Source organism: Cyprinus carpio, chromosome A20, assembly GCF_018340385.1.
Source record: "Cyprinus carpio isolate SPL01 chromosome A20, ASM1834038v1, whole genome shotgun sequence".
NCBI lineage: Eukaryota > Metazoa > Chordata > Actinopteri > Cypriniformes > Cyprinidae > Cyprinus > Cyprinus carpio.
Window position 1 is genome coordinate 13,602,090 of NC_056591.1, and position 12,772 is coordinate 13,614,861.

Consider the following 12,772-nt stretch of genomic DNA (forward strand, 5'->3'; position numbering starts at 1 on the left):
CCTGCAGTTTTACCCATTCTCTTGTACTAATTTCACATCTAATTGTCATGTAGGATCATAAATAGACCTAACATCTCTCAGGCGGTTCTTAAACACAACCAGCCACTCTCAGGAAGCTTGACGTGACCGAGCAGTGTATATTTCTGCTCGATATAAAAAGACCAGGTCGGCCTGACTCTCGGCAATGCTTCTCTTGAGAAGCGTCATGTAGATTAGTGCGGGCTGGAGGACAACCCGCTCCTCTGTCGACTTTTCACGCTCTGGTTTCGGTCACGCTTTCTCATTCCAAGAGCCATTTTACCCTGTTTGTCAGTTCGTAACACAATCCGAGAAAACACCTAACACAATCAATCGTGCAAAGAGTAACGTCCCACCTGCCCCTTGTGTGGATATTACAAACCAAATATCCTAAATTGACTCACAGTAGCGAAATCTTCTATCCCTCCTAGTGACTGGATTTTGCTTATTTTGTATTCACCCCTTATTTAAAAAAGGACATCATGAACTTTATAGCAATCTATGAGCCAATCAAACTTTTTTGTGAACGATACAGACAGTCCATACAAAGCACTAAAAATCCCTTAGAATGCTCCATCTCAATCACGCGATGAGTTCTTTAGAGCATCCGGATTCACGTCTGTTTCAGATTCTCTCCCTCTCTTCTCGTCCTCCCTCTTGCCGTTTGCATTTTTCCTGTCTCCGTCACATCTCGGTGGTTTCCAGCACGCTATCGCCAAATCCTTCGCCGAAATAACAAAGAATTATTTCCTGTTCTGTCAGTTTCTTGGAGGTTAAAAAAGACAGAATGTTTTTTTTTTCTTGTCGATGAGTTTTTTGTTGTATTTTTTTTGTTTTATTTTGCTGTGTCACACACTTTGCGGCTGTGCTCCGTGCTGAGAGTTCTGGTTCATCGTTCGGGGGGAGCGCTGAGCAGACGCGCGTTCGTGCATTGCGCACTCGAGCTTCTCTCGTCCCGTGAAGAGTAGCATCTGGACTCTCATAGTCTGTCTACTGCTCCTAGCTTTTCTGATGGCCCACACAAGGAGATTCCCAAACTAATTTAACATCCCAAAGCAAAACACACGTCTCATAAATCACAGCAATGATGCATGTGAAACCCGAGAGGTATTTCATTACCTATGCAAAAGGAAACTGAGAAAGGCCATATTAAACACAACACGATGGTCTGATTATATCAAAGAGATCGGATCTAAACAGCAGCGCAAATGTCTGGTGATCGTATTGTGATGAGAGCTGAGGGCAAATTATCCTAGAAAGATCATGCATTTCTATAGAGTGTGGCAGTGTGCAAGAAGATCATATCACAGCGCTCTTACTCGATGTGCATTCTAGCGACAGATTCGAGCGAGCTGTACCCGCAGCTGTGAATTCGGTCCACGTATCGCGCCATCTGGAGGCGTCCAACCCTCACTGCCAATCGTACAAGAGTTGAAATCTGGATTGTTTCGGTCAAGCAGTGGGCCTTATTGGTCTAAGGAAAAGGAAGAGACAAATATGAATGTTATGTAGGCACAGAACCATTATTTTTAGGTACTGGTATATGATACTGTCCTCAGTTGACCTTTTATGGCAAAAGTATATATGTATGTATGTATGTATGTATCTGTCTGTCTGTCTTGAGCCTTCGTCTGTTCCTGAAAAAGTAAAAAAATAATTAACTAATCATCTATCTATCTATCTATTTAATCTATCTAAGCTATCTATCTATCTATCTTATCCTTCATGCCTTGCATGGATTATATGGTAAAGAAGGCAGGATAGTCCATGCCATAATGTCAATAGTTTTTATATAAAGATTTGATATACTTTGTGTTTATTTTGTTTATTTTGTTTTATAAACTAAATGTTTCTAGTTGATACAGGGTTATTAAATAATAATATTTAATAACTAATAATCATAAAATTATCATGATAATAATAAGACAAACCTTGGTCTGCATCCTTCCATTTTTAATCTGTTCTACTGGTTTTAATAAGTGTCTAGTCAATACATTACAACTTTAAGCTGAAAACTGGAATCTTTACTTAATTGAGAAATATTTTGCATGCTAACATGACATTGTTTATCAGTTTAATTTGTTAATTAAAACATTTTTTAAATATAGGTTTTTCAATGCATAAGATTCGTGTAGCATATTGAAACTGAGAATCTGAATCTCACTGATATTGGTTTTTGTTCCAACCCTAACTAACATTCCAGACAACGACACATGGTTTTATTGTATTATAGTTATTTAGGCGAACTGCTGTTTCTTTGCATTACTTGTAAAGATGTTTTAGGTGGACCAAGGGCTTTTCCAAGTTGAAAAGTCATATCTTCAGTGTGAGACACAGATCAGTATGACACTGTAAAACACACACTTCCTCTGCTACTACCACACTGGGGACGGGAGTTCCCACAAGGCTTTTAAAGTCCTCAAACACTCATTATGACATTGATTTAAAGTCCTTGTTATCGAACATGAAGGCCGGCGGTCATGTGGGTATCACTTTATTGATCCCCGTTAGCTTGATTTTTTCATCAATAATCCCTAGCAGATTAAATCAATTGCCGGACGGTATAGAATTGTTCACCAAATTTACTCGTGAACCTATAAAAGGGCTCAAAAGAAACTGCAGGGTATTGTGCAGGAGTATAAACCATAACGCGACTTGTCATGCGTCGTACAAGCAAACGCTGGTCTGTGAACAGCATCATTTTTCCTTGAGCAGAGTGGATCATTGCGGGCCGTAAAAAAAAAAAAAAATGCTGAATGGGGCGTCCTCACTCGTACAGGTTCCCATTGGTGTTTTTAATGGTGTTAGGCTTTCGGAGTGCATCTCCCGTCAAGGTATGCCGACGATGCTGATTCTCTGTGGATGCAGTGCCTCAGGGGTGAACCCCACGGGGAAATGCCCGTCTGCCAGCTAGGTGACCAACAGGAGGCAGGGCTACATGAAGCCCCAACGAGGCTGCTAGTCCGATCGGGGGCGGGAAGACGTTATCCCTCCTCTGTAGGCCTTTATGACCTGCAAGAGGCCGAGGCGAGAGGAAAAATTATAAACAGTCGCCTGAAAGGAACAACCAACAGGCTTTAGCGAGACAGAGATACAAAACAGCAACGGAAAAAACAAGTAGCGAGGCCATTACACAAACGAAATGCCACACAAAGCCCTGCCTGCAACTCCCAGCTCTCCATTTGCCTCATTCCTTTAATCAGGACCTAAAATAAGCCAGCAGCTTTGGCTGGATAAATCTGTTGTGGTGTAACCTCCAGTATACAAACTACAAAAGAGGAATAGGTGCTAACCAGAGGTGATTATTCTTGCGCACTGATTACTATAGAGGGAGCCCGAGTGCAATAAATAAGGGCACTGCCAAAACTGGAATGTGAATGACGACAAGTGCACTAAAAGAGCCGTCGGCTCAACAGCTGGCTTTGTGACCTGGGCTACTATCATGAGTCTTATGTAAATACAACTAGCTAACAGTTTACGGTTTAAAACCAAAGAATGAACGCATGTTGTCACGTGGGTTGTGGTGCAGATTACTACTTCCACAATTTTGGAGGTTAAGAATGTAAAGGTACCATAAAACAATAAAACCTACATGTTCTGCTTACTCCCAATCAGCATGCTGGGCCTAAGAGTTTATGTTTAACACTAATATACATACCATTCAAAGTTTGGTTTTAATAATTTTTTTAAAGACATCAATTCTTTTTTTCACCGTAAAGGAGGCATTAAATTCAAAATGACATGCGCTAAAAAAATCTATTTCAAATAAATGCTGTGCTTTTGAATTTGATACAGTGTATCCCTGGAGAAAAAAAAATCTAATATTAAGCAGCACAATGTGTGTTTCAACATTGCGATAATCTATAGAATGATTTCTGAAGGATTATGTGACACCCGAAGACAGTGTAATGGCTACTGACAATTCAACTTTGGCCTCAACAGGAATAAATTAACATTTTAAAAATGGAAAACAATTTAATTGTTGTATTCCAGAACACAATATGATCGGTTTTTAACTGTATTTTAATAAAAACAAATGCAGCTATAAGGAGTCATACGAGACTTTTCAGAAATGTGAATGGAACAACTAGCAGCGCTAAACTGATAGGATTATACTTATATCTGAGTTGACTAAACCGACCGAGAAAAGCTTTGTCCCAGATCTATGATTTTTCCCCCGTCTCTACTCCCAAGGAATAGTAGAAGCAGACTGTTATTTCCCGCAAATCCTCATCTGCTAGATTCTTTGTACATGTCATCTCCAAACCAAGACTCGAGCTACGGAAGCAAAGTGTCAAAACAGAAAAGAGTTGAAGAAATGTAAATATTGCCTTCTTATTGTAGCAGCCCTCACGGAGTTTTGTCGCCTCCCCCTCGCCAAGGGTAATAAAAACATCTGACCGTTGAGCCTGACAAGTAGCAAGACTCCACCGATTCCAATGTGTTAATCGCAACAAAATACAATACCATTTAAGATTGATACAAGCTAATTCACTCACCATGGAGAGCTAACGTTCACTTAGTGAGCAGAGAATTAATAAGTCCTCATTAGTCCTCCATGAATAAGGTTGGTTACCCTTCTCTGAGGCTGTTTCAAGCTTGTGTATTTTTGACCAAAGAATCGCCTAACAAGTTGCAGCGGACACAAGACATTGCCTATCATACAGCGGCAGATTAACAACACTGCCACTTGTCCCCTCATACATCTCGTTAACGCCAGTGACCATATCTGAAGTTCAATCCGCTCTCAACTTGCAACCATGCACGTCATGGTGATCAGAATGATGACGGCACTATTGGCTGTCCCAATTCTCTTTGAGACCAAGCAAATTCTCGAGCCCGTCAGAAAGTGCTGAGGCTCTGTGGCGATCACACTCAGAAGGGGATTGTGCATGGCCTTCAAGCAGACCTATCATAGGAATTGACTGGACCTCTGCTAATGACTGACTTTGGCTTCGCATTATCAATTTCTTCATTATAAAGTGTTGAAAAGTGTAGCAGAATACAAAAAGGAATTTCTACACACGCAAAACACTATTCGTTTTCCGCAGATTCCATTTAAAAAAAACCTTTTTACCTCAATGTCATCATTAAAACAAGGTCACTTGCTGACACCTGTGTTGGAGAATCCAGCTAGAAAATTCAAATTAGTCAGACGTGCTTAACTGTCCTAATACTTGAATACCTCGACAGATTCTGTTCGCCGCAGTTAAAAAAAAACAGGCCCTTTTGGTGCAAAGCTGTGGTTTTACAAGACGATACAGTAAGCTGAAAGAATAAGATACTTGTCCTTTTCTTTTTCTTCGAAAGTGCCTTGAAGAAGTTTGAAGGACTGTGGAAAGAATTTAATCTTTCGACTTTTTAATTAACACCGCATGCGAAACATTTTTTGAAACTGATCAAATATATAATGAATGCTTGCATTAAAAAAACGATGAATTCATGTAGAAGGAATTTTAAAACAAGATTGATCACAGAACCAACCTATGCCTTGATTCACTGGCGCAGTGAAGATGGATTATTGTGATGATGATTGGTTTCCTGATGATTTAGTGGAAACTGATTATAAGCCATGATTTAAAATAATTCGAGTAAATCAAAAAATAAATAACTAATACAGGGAGTTAGTACATTTTTAAATTGTATGTAAATACTTTTTTATATATTTTTTTTAACTATGTAATTTTATATATACATTTTTCTACTGGTTTTTCTATTATCTTATATTTTATATATTATGTTATATTTGATTCAGAAACCATTTGATTGATGTACAAAACATTCATCTGTACAAAAAAAGAAAACTTACATCTTGATTGGACATGTCCCAATAAGGTCGTCATCCCGTAGGACCATGACCTCCCACATGGAATCCCGTAGCTCCATACATCACTAGCTGATGTGAATTTTCGATACTGGGATGGCTTCCATTGCTGTGTCCACCGAACTGGGATCTTTCCACCCTGTGGAGTAAAATTCGCAATCACTACACTCTCCCGTCAACCAGAGAATCCTTCAAATTCCTTGTGTGTGTAAACGCTACTTGGTAACAAAGCTTTTTCTGACTTCTGACTTCTGAGAAGAGTTAGAGAGCACTGTATTGATGTTCAGTAACATTCTAGCATCACAATGCAGCACAGACAGTATCTATATTTGTACTCCTATCTGATGCACGGATTGATTTGTTTATTCTGAGAGCGCCGTGGGCTTCCAAGGCAGGTACGATGAGACAGTGGTTTAATTGACTCACACCGTCGTTGTGTAGACAGCTTCGGGATCGTCGTCAATCACTCTGGACAGGCCGAAAGTCAGACCCACTTTACATACGAGATTGCTGTTGACAAGGATGTTTCGCGCCGCCAGATCGCGATGGCCCGTAGCCCAGGTCTGAGAGCCGTATCTCATCATGCGGCCGCAGATGCGCGCCGCGCGCATTCCCACCAACTGAATCACAGTGAACTGCCCATCATGTGTTTCTGTGCAAGCACAAAAACAGAGAAACGTTGTCTATCCATCACCAGCACACAACAGACACACACACTCCAACCACCAAGGGGGCGCGCCGCTGGACAGTAACTACGGCATGAGAATTGAAGCAATGAAATGGTAAATCGCAGTGGGTGTATGAACAGAACAGACAAGATATTGTATTCACTGACCAGATTTTTCTAGGGTGGTTTATACGTACCTGAGGACTGCATTCTATGAGCCATTTTCCATGTATTCAATTACTATCATGACTGGTTTTCCTGAAAGAGCAAAGAACAGACTCCATTAAAGTGAAGTGCGGCCAACACACACTGTATAAAAGCAGTAATGAGAAACAATTCACAGAAAATTCTACAACACTGGATTCTCTTTAGTCTGTCGGTGGGGCTTTTTTATAAAGAGTGTACGCTCTCCAAAAATAATAATAAACGACCCTGAGCCACAAATAATATTATCCAAATTACAAGATCAAATCATAACAATATGACTTCACAACTGAGCTTACGGTAAGTCATAACTCTCTTTAGAAGTTTAGAAGATTATAGTATGCTTTAAAAGTTCAGTTTCAGTCGGACTGAAACAATGATTTGTCTTGTTTAAATGTCACGTAAACAACCACTTTAGTCTGACTGAAATCGCACCAGTCTGGTTTTGCAAAGTCAGATTAACAGATTTAGATCACGTCATTCATCGGACTACAGTTGGCCTTGTCATTTTTGATGTGTGTTTAGATATTTAATTTTGCAACCAACCATTCATTTCTTGACCCAACCTTTGTGAAAAGGAATACACTTCAGCATATATTGCTGACAATGACTCACTCTAAATGTAATTAAATGAAAAATTATACTTTAAATTCATATTAAATGCATTGGTAAAAGTAATCAACATTACTGTGATTATTTGATCCATTAAACATTACAGTGCTTTTTTTAAACTAGGATTTAAGTGCATCTTTTATTTTTTCTTTACATTTTTAATTATTTTGTTTATGTGTACTGACAAGCATTTATGGTAAATTAAAATATACTTAATGTAACTAATGTAACTGTTATTAAAATAGCGTGTCATGTATTTAAATATATTTGTGATTAGACATTTGTAATTAAGCTGCAGTTTAGTACGCTAAAATATTTTACTTTAAATATAATACCAAATAACACTACAGTGCAAATTATTACAAAGTGCTGTACATCTGTTTTAGTATGTTTGTCAACAATCAAAATAAATGTACTTTAAAGTGCATTTTAAAGCATTGTTGTTGTGCTTTACAGTAAAACTTTCAATTTGATATTATTACAAAATGTACTTGTAAGTGTACTGTAAAAGTGTACTTAAGGATGTCGAGAAACGGTCATGAAGTGAACTTAAACACACTTAAGAGGCTTTTTATTTCATTAATAATATTTTATCTGCATGTACAGTTTTTAAAAAAAAAATATACTTTTAAAATTTGAAGTACACTAAAAGGTTGAATTCACCTCTGGTGACGACACCCTCCAGATGGACCACATTCGGGGTGATCAAACTGGCCCATTATGCTGGCTCTCGCACAGGAAGTCCCGCCTTTGTTTTTCAGTGTAGCCTACTTTCAGCGTTTTTATGGCACCCGACACATCCCTCTTTCCCGGCAGCTTCAGTCGTCCACTGCACACCTCTCCAAACTCTCCTGTGAAGCACACAACCACCCGCAAGCTGAGTTCCAGAGATCTCCGGGCACATTTTGACACCGTTACCTATACCTGTGCTGCTTAATACATATCAGTCACCCACACTAGCAGCAGGATTCAGCATTATATGATGCCATGCATCTGTACACAGGGGAGTGCAACCAAGAGAGCAGATAATTGGATATGCTATATAGAGGACACTCTAACACACTTATGCGGTTTGTAACTCAAAGAGTTGCGGCAGCAAATACATCAATGGCAATGCTTTATGAGTATCCTGGCCTTAGGAGAAGACACTATATATTATAAACCAATCCTACAGCAGCACTATCAATAACAGGGGCTGGAGAGATGCTCCGGCCGCTATCGAGAGTGTAAATATTTGGTTGTCACTTGTGATAAATGAGAGAGGTGGTGTGACTAAAGCGAGGCAGCGGAGAAGACAAGGGAAGAGCTCACCTGCGCCGATAACCCTCTCAATCTTAATGCAAGAGGCATCCAGCTCCTTTGCGAACTGATGGACAGCCCTGTTTGGGTCTTCGTAGGTTTCAGGGTCAATGTATGTTTTGGTGCCTGGAAATTTAACTGTAGAAGGGTAAGAGGATTACTGTTACGATTAAATATGGATGCCACACTCACACACACAGAGCCCTTGATGGAATGATGCGATTAATGGAGGGTAGAGACACGGGGGTGTGGGCTAAACAGCACACTGTGATGGAAGATAGCATGTCAAAAGGTCTCTTTCATCAAATAATAAAAGCTATGCTTTTATTTTTCCCATATATTTCATGAAAGCGCTATTACATTTTCTTGTTAACCTTCTCACAATGGAGCCGAAGGTGTATTAGTGGTACAGCATGGCAGCAACATTCGTAGCTGTCACTCACTGGATAATGGGTTTCACAAGACTGAACTATTAGTCTGAATGCCGAGAAAGAACATTTCACTGCGTATGACCATGAAACAAACACAATTAGACTATTCTTCTACTTCTTCACATTAATACTATTAACAGCTATCAATGTTAAGATTGAGTATTTTTTAATGTCATTCATGGAATTAATTATTCATTGTAAAAACTATTTTTATTGTTTAATAATAAAAAATAAAAATATAAAATATAATATTAAAATCAACAACATTAAAAAAAATTAAGTATTATTATTAATTAACATTATTCATTATTATTATGATTGTATTTAATAAATTGTTATTATGAATAACAATAATACTGATTAATTAATAATTCATAGTAATACCTAAATCATTAATTGTATTATTGTTAATAATTAGTAATACATATGAATTGTATTGTTAATAATAAATTAACAATGTTAATAATTATTTTTTATGAATTACAATTAATAAAAACATAGTTATATAAATATATTTAAAAAGCCCAGTTAGCAATATTTGACTTTCTTTTATCCATACGCAAACACTTTAGGCCCAATTAATGTGTTCAACCAATTTTTTTAAATCTAATCAAATCCTATAAATACATTGCTACCTGTCAACTTCAACATTAAGCTCCATTTAATGAGATGCAAAAACTAATAGGCTACATCACGCTGGGATGAAAACGACTAAAATGGACTGTTGCTAACGAGTAATTAAATAAACTAATTTGTAACAAAAGCAATGCTGAGGAACAGGGAGAGAGCTTTTTCCTAATATCCCCCAGCTCCTTCACGGCCGTGTCGGACTACACGATGACATATGCAAACTGTGCTCCAGTCATATGCAACGACAGCTGATATTTCCCTTCTTCTTGCTTGCTATAATTGCTTCGTCCATCTAAGCTGTCAGTAAATCTGATAGAATGTGTTTATCACTGTTGCCCGCGCACAACACGAGCAACAAATTGGGCATACGAGAATGGTGCATGCCTTATCTGCCTTTTGTCAAACCAGCCAGCATATTGTGCTTTTGCGTAGCTGAGCAGGTTCTCTTTATAAGCAGATGTTGTCTGTAGTGTCTGGTGCTGTTTTTGGCAGGGCTGCGCAGCGGCGAGAATATGGCAAGCTGTAAGCCTTAGCGTGTGGGCAAGAACACTACTAAGGTTGAGCTGCCCCTGTAAAAGCAAGCTGTGCCACCTTGAACCTTTGTTTCCAAATCAGCAGTTTGCCTACAGCACTGATCATTAGCAGAGCAAGTCTAGGAGGCCGTCGCCAGTGATATCTCCAGGGGATTCATTAAGGACTGCTGAGAGAAAACATCTTACTGGCCGAGAGGCCTGGGTGCAAGGGTTCAGAATCCAAAGAAGTCAACCACCTAAAGGAATATCTTAAAACTGACAGCTCTGGAAGCTCTCTTTAGATGAAGATCGGGAGTTGAGGGCATGTTTCTGTAGGATTATGGCCTACTGTTACACCACAAGGTGATGCTAGACATGTATTAATATTAATAGTCCATGTATATAATTTAATATTCACTTTTATCAGTAAGACATTCATCATTCACTACCTCACATTGACATACTGTAAGTGTCAACCTGTTTGCACATTTGCCTCTTGTACAGCCTGTGTATCTTATTATTTAAGACTACAGTTTACTTTCATGCACATTATTTTCCACTATATATTTAAGTATCTCTACAGTATACATCTCTTTATATATTTTTATATTTTATTCTTATATTTTTATTGTTTACTTTTATTTCATTCTTTCATAGCTATATTTTATGTATATTTTCATCTGTGTTGTATTCTTTTATAATTGCACTGTCCATGAAGCGGACCTGACTCACATTTCACTGCTGGTTATATATGCTCTATAATTGTGTATGTGACAAATAAAAAATCTTGAATCTTGAATATTAAGTGATTATGTAACAGTTCAGAGCATCAGCTGTAGGTCCATACAGTTATTGGTGGACCTAGACAAAATTGTTTTAACACTGGTTTTTAAGGGGGAAAAAATGTGTAATGGATTCTCTTTCTCATCTCTTTAATAGAAGTCCATCTAACAATAGGTTTTAGTGTAAATTTTATTGTATTGTATTTTTTTTAACAAAGTAGTACAGATCAGGCTCATTATACTACTTATTATACTGCTACTTAAGAGAAAATTCACAGCTGAAAAGAGGGGTTTTTAATAAAACTTGGCTGTCAATGCAGGAGAAAAACATTTGTGAAATCGAAGTTATGTGACTAGAGAAAGCAGAGAAAAAGGGCTGCGGTGTTTGGCGTTTATCCAACTGTCTGTGGGTGGAGATATAAAAATGCAAAAGTTTGATCTGTAGTAGTTTTAAGAAACCCCTGAAGCGGTCAAAAGTCAGCAAAAATTGTCTGCAAAAGTCAGCTGGATGGTGCAAACCCTATTATATTATGTAATTATACTATTATATTTATATTTATATTTATATTTATATTTATATACATAGTTGAAACTTCTAAGTATTCAAAGGTGCAACCAACTGAAAAAATGCAACTTGAAGCCACTAAAAAAAAAAAAAATTAAACTTAAACAGAACTGAAACAAACAACAACAAAAAAAAAGACAATAAATAATATTTAAAAAAAGCACTACAATTTACTAAAAAATAAACAAAAATGAAAACTGAAAATATGAAAAATACAAGCAAATTTAAAATATTAATAAAAACTATAAAACTGTATAAATACTTTTAAAATGACACTGGTATAGATTAATAACTAGGGCTGCAACAAACGATTATTTTGATAATCGATTAATCTAACAATTATTAGAATGATTAATCGACAAATCATCAGTTATTTCGCTGACTGATCGGTAGACATTTACTGATATTCAGCTTTTGCAATTAGTTAAAATATTGAGTTTACATATTCTAACAAATAAATTACAGTAATCACTTCAGCTTTTGAAAGTCATTGTATGTAATTACGGTTATACAATTAATTTATACAAATAAATATATTTGGCACACAAAATGAGATGGCAGAGCAACTCTCTTATTCACCATTTAATTAGCTATATGAAAAAGTAGCTGAATGACACATCATTCTGCCTAAAATATCTTTTTGTAAGTCATATGGATAAGAAATAAAATAAAGGTTAGGTGATAAGACATTTTATTTTGGGATAAACTAATATTCACAATTTGATCTCTGCAAACCAAATTATAAATTTAATGAAATGTTCCCCCCCCCCCACTAATAAAAAAAAATATTTTATCATTTGCTAGCTCCACACTGGAGAGCTGCTTTATAACAGAAAATCAAGTTGTAATTCTAACTGAAAGTTTTTCATGTTTAATAATACTGTAACGCTGCTTGATTTAAGGTTATCTATTGCATTAAGTACTATATAAATAAACGTGACGTGACGTGACTGAACTTTACTGGAGTACTGAACTGCAGAGCTCGTGCAAACATCCACATCGTTGTACTCAGATGCATTTTAAACTGCTGCTTTCTCACTACTGTCAGTTTTTGATGTGTTTATTTTGTTAGCGTGCAGTATATATTTACATATTCATCCAAATGCTGCTCAGCAGCCTCAGGTTTGGCTGCGTTTCTCTTGATTTGCATCAGGAGAGCTGAATTACAGTGTTGTTGTATTGCGGTATTGTGGTAAAGCGGTGTTATTGCAGGCTCTTACATTAGGTC

At 37.3% G+C, this 12,772-nt stretch overlaps 1 pseudogene; it reads right to left on the bottom strand.

Annotated features, from left to right (window-relative positions):
* Positions 1–1,333: 1,333 nt before the first annotated feature.
* LOC109084937 overlaps positions 1,334–12,772 on the bottom strand; it is a 70,910-nt pseudogene continuing 59,471 nt past the window's right edge.